Here is a 9,507-nt window from a genome sequence, read left to right on the forward strand (position 1 = left end):
TAGCATCGTTGATGGATATGTGGAGCTGTGTCTCCGACGGATCTGGATTTGCTTGGATCTGGTCATAGTTTGTCTACGTTCGCGTGTCTTCGGGTTGCATCCTTCCAATCTATTCTTCAACGGCGACGATTGCTATTCTGGTGTGCTGGTCATATGTGAGCTTAGCATGACGACTTCCCGACTGTCTACTACAACAACTATTGTCCAGCTCTGGCGAGGGAGGGGTGATGACAGCAGTACGCTTTAGGCTCGCTTCAATGCTTGTAGTCGTCGCTAGGTGGTTTACGGATCTGGATGTAATTTTTATTATTTTTTATGTTTGTTGTACTGCCATGATTGAAGATGAATATATAAAAAAATCCAAAAAAAGATGTACACTACTCTAGGTAAGGGCATCTCCAGCGCAGACCCCCAAACACCGAATTCGTCCGCGGACCGGTGGAGAGGGGGACCAATACATGGACACTGATGTGGGACCAAAGGAGACGAATTGCATGCAAACCAGATGATTTTCATATAAACCGGACGAAAACACTTATATTTCAGACATATTTGAACTGAAATATAGCTGACTAGGCTAGACTGTTCTAACATAGTCTATGATCGGCCTTCTCGACGCCCGTTTCCCACCCCATATCTTCCCTATGTCCAGCAACAAGCTCATGGAAACGCTGTGAGCCCTAGAGAATATGCTTCGGCGGGAGGGGGAGAATAACATCCGCCTCCATGAAGCCCAAATCAGTGGTTGGTTTTAGAACGATGGAAGACGGTGATGGTGGCATATGCCTTCACGACTGGGCAAGACGCCGGCTATGAGGCCCGGCGCAACGGCGTGGTGGCCTTTTTGGGACCCAAGCGGCGGTGGCCGCCTTTGGTCTACTCATCCTCGCTGCCAGTGGTGCCCACGGACATGATGGCTTCATCATCATGGCAGCAGGGCACGACCGACACGGAGCTAGCAGTGTCGTCTGTGCCGTTGTAAACTTGCGTCACCGCCTCGTCAAGCTCCGCATAGGAGGCTTCTTTCTCTGCCCCAAGATGCGATGCCGCATTTGCTCGTGGAAGATTTCGCGGGTGGCGCAGTAGGACAGGAGCAAAGCCTCCTGCTCATGCACGTACACGTCAACCATGATGACTATGTCATCGACTTGCTCCTATGCGTGCCACTGCTTGGCCGCCACGATGCCCTTGTCGTCCTCTCTGCCTCGCCCATGGTGATGCCGGCTGGACCAGCGATGGGGGTGGCGTCGGCATTTCCTCCGTTGGCTCGTGAGCGTCGCAGCCATCCAGAGAGCTCCCTGGAAAGCCAGCATGTATCCGGCTAGCTCAATGGGCCAGCCATCTGGCAGCAATGCCGGAGAGCTCCTTATTCTGCTCGCCAGTGATGTCGTGTCACGGGGCTTCAGAGCTCGAGGCCATGGCGGGTGCATAGAGGAGATGGAGAGCAGAGTTGTGGTGCAGCTTTTGCCCAAAGCCTGGCCACATTTAAATAGCAGGCAGATCCCATGTCGCTCGGGGCGTCGGAGTAGGTTTCTCGGCTGACGCGCCGATTTAATGGAGGAAGGCAGGGAGGGCAGATGTCGCTTCAATGCGGAGAGAAGGCGCATGCAGCAGGCGGCGATGTCGGTCGGTGCGCCGCTTCACTGCTGGCTCCAGAGAGGTTGTGTCCACTTTGGGCATGTATGAATGCGGCGCTGACTGCTACGGGTGAGAAAGCGCACGGCACGGGAAAAATGAAGTTTGCACTGGCGGACGAATATATGACCCCGTTAGATGGCAAAACATGTTTCGACCGCACGGTCCGGACGTGTGCGGTCTGAGGGTCTATGTTGGAGATATCCTAATGTTGCATATTTGCAAGTGTGTTTGTCATCATTTTTATGATCTCTGTTACTTTTTACTGTGATTTTTCATATTTTTTTTACAGGACATTTTTACTGTGATAAGTAGAGCCTACTTCTAGCAGTAGGCAGCAAGGAAGAAAGCTAGGAGGTAAATATGTGATGTTCATTGGGACGTAGCCAAAGAGCCGCAAGCATATCATACTTTGACACATGTATTCACAAACACAATGAATCGTTGACAAATGTTGCTATCCATCGGGTTGAGTGGAGCTGAATCACAGTCTAGTTCATTTCACTAGAGTAGCAAAATCTCTAATATTTTGATTTCCCTTTTAAGATAAAATGATATATTCTTGTATCTGAAAATGTTGTCATAATTTGTTTCATGATTTCCACTGTTGGCGCAAAAAACTTAACAGCTAATTAGTGTTAATATATCATTTAAAATATTTTTGACTTTCCTAAATCTTCTCGCACCAACAATCTTATGGTGTCTATGTTTTCATCGGGATGTTCTTGAAATTATCATCATTTTCTCTTTGTTCGTTGTTAGCTATAGTCACTCGCAATTAGTGCGTAAAGTGTCAACGTCCTTACACAACAGTGAGCACGGTTAACCACCTAAGAGCATCTCCAGCCGTTGTTCCCGAGGGGTGCGTAAAATCGCCGCCAGGGGCAAGCCGACGCTAAAAATCGGCGTGGGGGCTTTCGGGTTCCCAGCCGCCGGCCCCCAGAACACAGTTTTTTAAAAAGGAATTCGGCTAAAATTCGGCAAACTGGACAAATATTCGGCTAAAGTTCGGAGAACATGACATTATATAACAAAGTTTTAAAAAAACGGCCGCAACTACAACTACGGGTCAAAGAATGCGTTGAGCGCGGCGAAGTCGCCGACGTCACCGCGATCCTCGCCGTCGTCCTCGTCGGCCTTCTCCTCCTTGACACGGCCGCCCCTGTTGGACCCCTGCCCGGTGTCACCCTAGCGGGCCGATGGAGGCGGCGCATCAACAACGGCGATGACGACGCCTCCCTCATCGCGGCCACGGTGCCGAGCGGTGAACTACTCGTAGGCGCGGCACTGCTGCTCCAGCTCTGTCTGCGCCCAGTCTTCACGCGCCCACTTCAAAGCCACCGCATCGTCGAGCTCCTCCTTGATGCCGCCGGCGAGCCCTGGCTCCGCCTTCACGATGGCGAGACCCGGCTCCGTCTTCACGGTGGCGAGCCCCGGCTTCATCTTCGGTTTGACGTAGCGTGGAGGAGCCGAGGAGGAGGCGCGCCCGCCGCCCTCGTTGATGACGATGCCCATGCTGCGGGTGCGTTGGCCGAGCGGTGTCTCCGCTGCGGGCTCGGCCTTGATGCCGAACACCGCCGGTGAGCCGGAGGAGTGGGAAGAGGAGCAGGAGGAGGAGTGGGAGGAGGAAAACGAGGAGGAGCCGAACCTCCTAGGCATCCATTGCCCGACGCTCCAGCGGGGAACCGGGGGGGCGGCCGCGGCAGGGTATGCTAGCGGCGGGTCGTTGCCGCCCTCGAGGTACTGGAGAACCTCGTGGAGTGTGCAGCCGGGGGTGCCCCACCATAGGCGACGCCCCTCACTGTTCTTGACGCCCCCACCACCGGTTCCCCGTTGGTGGATGCCAGCCGCTGCGCTTGCCGACGCTGGAAGTACGCCACCCACGACTCGTGGTTATCGGCGGCGTACTGCGGGAGGGCGCGCTATCTCTCCGTCAGTGACGCCCACACGCGGTCGACCTCGGTGGCGAAGAGGTCGGGGCGCACGTCGACGTCGGGCACCGGGGGAATGGGGACGCCACCGACGCTGAGCCTCCACCCTGTTGGCCCTGCGTGCATGTCCGGTGGTGCCGGGATGTTCACCTCAAAGAACAGATACGCCTCGCGTCGAAGCCGTTAGCAACCGCCCATCTCTGGGGATGCACTCGGCCATCATTGCGGATGGGCTTGGGGAGAGAGGGGAGGAACGTCAGCGGTGGCTGCGCATGGGGAGAGAGGCAGAGCTCGATGGCGGCTGTGGGGGGTGATGGCAGCTAGAACTACGTCGGTATTTCCCCGGAGAGGGAGGGATGATGTAGCATAGCGACTGAGGGAGTCCTGGATTAGGGGGGTGTTCGGGTAGCCGGACTATACCTTCAGCCGGACTCCTGGACTATGAAGATACAAGATTGAAGACTCCGTCCCGTGTCTGGAAGGGACTTTCCTTGGCGTGGAAAGCAAGCTTGGCGATGCGGATATGAAGATCTCATACCATTGTAACCGACTCTATGTAACCCTAACCCTATCCAGTGTCTATATAAACCGTAGGGTTTTAGTCCGTACACTACTAGGAAAAGGGATATAGATGGAATTGACACTAATGGCGCACCAGACATGTGGTGCGCCATTAGTATATACTAATGGCGCACCACCTTCTGATGCGCCATTAGTGTTGAAACTACTAATGGCGCACCCTGCCCACGGTGCGCCATTAGTACCAATTTTTTTTTAACTAGTGCGCCTGTCCAAACATACTAATGGCGCATCCACAGGCAGTGCGCCATTAATAGTTGTAACTAGTAATGGCGCACCTTCCAGAGAGTGCGCCACTAATGTTGTTTTTTTTTATTATTTTTATTCCTTTTTTTGCAAAACTACTAATGGCGCACTCGCACGCGGTGCGCCATTACTAGTTTAAACTAGTAATGGCGCATCATGGTGCAGTGCGCCATTAGTATGTTTTTTTTTTGCAAAACTACTAATGGCGCACCACCAGGGGGTGCGCCATTAGTAACCTGGATTACTAATGGCGCATTTGTGGTTGGTGCGCCATTAGTAAGTGGGCAGCAACAAGATATTTTGGACAACCTCTCCTCCCACACTCACTTTCTCCCCACTTCATTCTCTCCACCGCCTCCTCCTTGTCTCGGGTGCCTCCTCTTTTTCACCTCATTTCCACCATAGATTCATTCAAATTAAGTGGTTAAGTTACCTTGTTTTGCTAGGTAAGTAAGGGGGGAAGCTATATTTATGTTGTTCTCCCTACAACAATGTGCACATGCACTTTTTATGGCCTAGCTAGATCTATGTATGTTCGTGGTGTTGCATATGTTTGTGGTTTTGCATATGTGTTTGTGTTTGGAGGTGTACCGGTATTTGAAATGCGATAGTTGCCAATATTTTGCCGGAATGTTGATTCATTTCCGTTTCGGCGAGAATTTTGGCATTAAGCATTCTTTTTGGTCCTATTTTTAGGGAAAGTCATGCCAAATTTTTTCTTGGTTCTAAAATATCGTTTTGCTCTACCCCGCAGGCGACCATGGTCCGCACGATGACCGAAGGCATCGTGAATAGGTTTTTGAGGTCCGCGAAGGCCGAGATGCTTCAAAAGAACGAGACGGAGATAAGATGTCCGTGTCGAAGATGCAAGCTGAATAGCCTTATTGCGGACCCGGATTCCGGGCAGGTGCGGGACCACCTGCTCTTGCGTGGTTTCATGGATGGTTATCGGTGGCAAGGTGATGAAGATGACTACGAAGTCGTCCATGGGGGCTGGGCAAGAAATGAGGAAGGGCAGCAAGACAACCACCGCGGCTTGGGGGGCGAGAAGACGAAGAATCCCCAGGAGATGATCACGACGGTGATGCTGTACACAGTCATCATGTAGAAGATGCAGGACATGATGATGATGCTGGCGGAGCAGACAACGCTAGACCATCGATGGGCTGGGTGCAGGACCCTCATATTCAAGAGCTGCTTCTCAAGCAGACGGATAACGCAAGAGCTGCCTCCCGAGAGAAAGCCAAGATGGATCAACTTGAGTTAGACGCGGTTACTCCATTGTATGAAGGATGCAGGCCCGAGGATACCCGCCTGAAAGTAACGCTCATGGCTCTGGAGATGAAGGTAAAACACAAAATGACCGACGCATGCTTCGACGAGAACATGTCATTCTGGCACGAACGTCTTCCCAAGGGGAACTAGTGCCCGACCAGTTTGGAGGAGGCGAAGAAAATCGTGTGTCCTCTGGATTTACCGCACGTGAAATACCATGTGTGCATGAACAATTGCATCATTTATCGGGACGAGCACGCGGAGTCTACCATATGTTCGGTGTGCGGTGTCACTCGATACAAGAAGAGGAAGAAAGCTCCTCGAAAAGTGGTGTGGTACTTTCCGATCACTCCTCGTCTGCAGCGGTATTTCGCGGATCCTAAGGTAGTAAAGCTCCTGCGTTGGCACGCGGATAGGGAGGAGAAGAAGCGAGAAGATGACGCAAATGATCCGGAGATAGATAAAAAAGACAAGATGCTGAGTCACCCTAAGGATGCGAGCCAGTGGCAAGCGTTGAACTTCGAATACCCAGAATTTGGGAACGATCCAAGGAACATCGTGTTGGGCGCGAGCACCGATGGAGTCAATCCGTTTGGCAGCCAGAGAAGCACACATAGCACCTGGCCTGTGTTTGTGTGGATGTACAACCTTCTCCCCTGGTTGTGCATGAAGAGGAAGTACATTCACATGAGTATGCTAATTGAAGGGCCGAAACAACCAGGGAACGACATCAATCTGTATCTGGGGCTGCTGAAAGAGGAGCTTGACACGCTGTGGAAAACGCCAGCCAATACGTGGGACGCCGCAGAGAAAGAATATTTCCCTATGAGAGCCGCACTGCTCACGACGGTGCACGACTATCTCGGTTACGGATATCTTGCGGGGCAGGTAGTCCACGGATTTTCTGGATGCGTAAGGTGCATGGATGACACAACGTATCGCCAGCTAGATAGAGATCCCGGGTCTTCGAAAACCGTGTTCATGGGACATCGAAGGTGGCTTCGCGACGATGACCCGTGGAGGAAACGCAAGGATCTGTTCGATGGTGAAACTGAACCCCGAAAACGCCCGTGTACGAGGAGCGGCGAGGAAATAGACAAGCTGTTGAAAAATTGGAAAGACTGCCCACTGCCGGGAAAGAAGCAAAAGGCGCCAGAGCCGGGAAAGAAGCGAAAGGCGCCAGAGCCGCTGCTGAAGGTATGGAAAACGAGGTCTGTTTTCTGGGACTTGCCGTACTGGAAGATCCACCGTGTGCCTCACAGCCTTGATGTCATGCATATCACGAAGAACGTGTGCGAGAGTCTGCTTGGTACCCTGCTCAACATGCCAGAGAGGACCAAAGATGGGCCAAAAGCAAGGGCAGACTTGAAATCAATGGGCATCAGGCAGGAGCTTCACGCTATATATGATGATGATGATGATGATGATGATGATGATGATGATGATGATGATGATGATGATGATGATGATGATGAGGCGAAGCAGGACACAGAAAGTCGTCGCAAAGGCAAAAAGGCCAAGAAGACCGGAAATGACTACCCTCCCGCGTGCTTCACTCTAAGTCAGGAGGAGATCGAGCAGTTTTTCACCTGCCTCCTAGGAGTAAAACTTCCTTACGGTTACACGGGGAAGATAAGCAGATACCTAGACCCAGCGAAGCAGAAGTTCAGCGGGATAAAGTCTCACGACTGTCACGTGCTGATGACGCAGATACTTCCAGTTGCAATCCGTGGGATCATGGACGCGCACGTCCGTGAAACGCTATTTGGCCTATGCAACTTCTTCGACGTCATCTCTCGGAAGTCGATTGGCGTGAGGCAACTCAGAAGGCTACAGGAAGAGATTGTGGTGATACTATGCGAGCTTGAGATGTACTTCCCGCCCGCATTCTTCGATGTTATGGTGCATCTGCTGGTCCATATAGTGGAGGATATCATCCAACTCGGGCCGACGTTCCTGCACAGCATGATGCCGTTCGAAAGGATGAATGGTGTCATCAAAGGATACGTTCGCAACATGTCACGTCCAGAAGGAAGCATAGCCAGGGGCTTTCTGACCGAAGAGTGCATCTCCTACTGCACGAATTATCTAGGCATCGAGAACCCCGTTGGTCTTCCCGTCAACAGGCACCTCGGCAGGCTCGCTGGATGGGGTCACCGTGAGGGTCGCCGCGAAATGCATGTCGACTTCGAGGGTCGACTCGCCGACTTTGAAAGAGCAAACCTAGTCGCGCTACAACACATAGACGTGGTCGATCCTTGGGTGGTAGAGCACAAAACATTTATTAAGAAAACGTACAATGACCGAGGCCAACAGAGGACGGACGGAGATATACTCAAAGAGCACAATTCATGTTTCACGCGTTGGTTCAAGCAGAAGCTTCTGTCGTACCCTTTACATGAGGATTCTTCCGCGGAAGAACAACTCATATTCGCCTTGTCACAGGGCGCCGAGCACAACCTGATGACCTATGAGGCGTACGATATCAACGGCTAAACATTCTACACTGAGGCCAAGGACATGAAGAGCGATGGTTATCAGAACTCCGGGGTAACGATGGAATCCTACACCGATAACGACAAGGACAGATACTACGGAAGGATCGAGGAGATCTGGGAGCTGAGCTACGCTGGAGAGAAGGTCCCGATGTTCCGTGTCAGATGGGCCAAGAACGTCATAAAAGAAGACCGGTATTTCACCACGATGGTTATACCCGAAGCCAAATCCAAGACCGCGGGCGCAAACGTCACCGCGAAAAATGAGCCATGGGTACTGGCTTCCCAAGTGGACCAATGCTTCTTCATTACCGAACCGCCAAAGCCCAGTCATGTTGTCGTGAGGAGAGGCAAAAGGAAGATCATCGAAATGGATGGAGTAGCCAATGAGCAAGATTTCGACAAGTACGGCGACCCGAGGATCGAACATGACGACGATGATGAAGTAGCAGCATACACCACAAGAAGAAGCAGGACCACCCTACCTAAAGGACGTCCGTTCCACAGAAGAACTCCATTTGCGAAAAAGAAGGGCAAGAAGATTGTGAACAGATAGCTAGCTAAGATCGATTGTATTTAAATCGTAGCCTTCATTTCTCGATTGTATTTCATGGGTACTTTTTGAACTATCATGAATATTTTTAAATTTCATGGACACTCGATCTCGATCCCCCTCCATCTCGATCGCTATCCAACCTCGCCAGATCCGGTCCCCCTCGCCGCCGAGCACCCCCCAGTCCACCGGCCGCCGCCGCCGACCCCCCGCACCCTCGATTCCCCTACTCAACCGCCGCCGCCGACCCCCCGCACCCCGCGCACCGTCTTATAAAAAAAATAAGTATCAAACAGCTTTTTAAATGCTACTGTCTTATAAAAAAATATTATTGTTATTATTTAAACAAGTCTGAACATATTTAAACACAAATAAGTATCAAACAGCTTTTTAAATGCTAAAAAAAATTTGTGGAGCCTGGGAGTCGAACCCAGGACCTCCTGGTGTGAGAACTGGTTGCTGACCAGTCGAGCTAGTAGAGGGGAATTGATGTGGATCAGTTCTGGTGGTACATAACCTGTTGGCTCGAGTTGAAATAAAAAAAAATACTAATGGCGCACCACGGTGAGGTGCGCCATTAGTATGGATGTACTTATGGCGCACCGAGGGGTGGTGCACCATTAGTATTGTGCCCGATCCCCCCTTCCCTCTCCCCCTTCGCCCGATCCCCCCTTCCCTCTCCCCCTCGCCAGTTCCCTCTCCCTCGATCCACCGCCGCCGTCGCCGCTGCCCTGACCCACTGCGCCGCAGCCACCCACGCGCCCCCGCCGCCACCCTCTCCCCTTCCTCCCCC

This window comes from Triticum dicoccoides, chromosome 2A (assembly GCF_002162155.2).
Source record: "Triticum dicoccoides isolate Atlit2015 ecotype Zavitan chromosome 2A, WEW_v2.0, whole genome shotgun sequence".
In the NCBI taxonomy this organism is placed as follows: Eukaryota; Viridiplantae; Streptophyta; class Magnoliopsida; order Poales; family Poaceae; genus Triticum; species Triticum dicoccoides.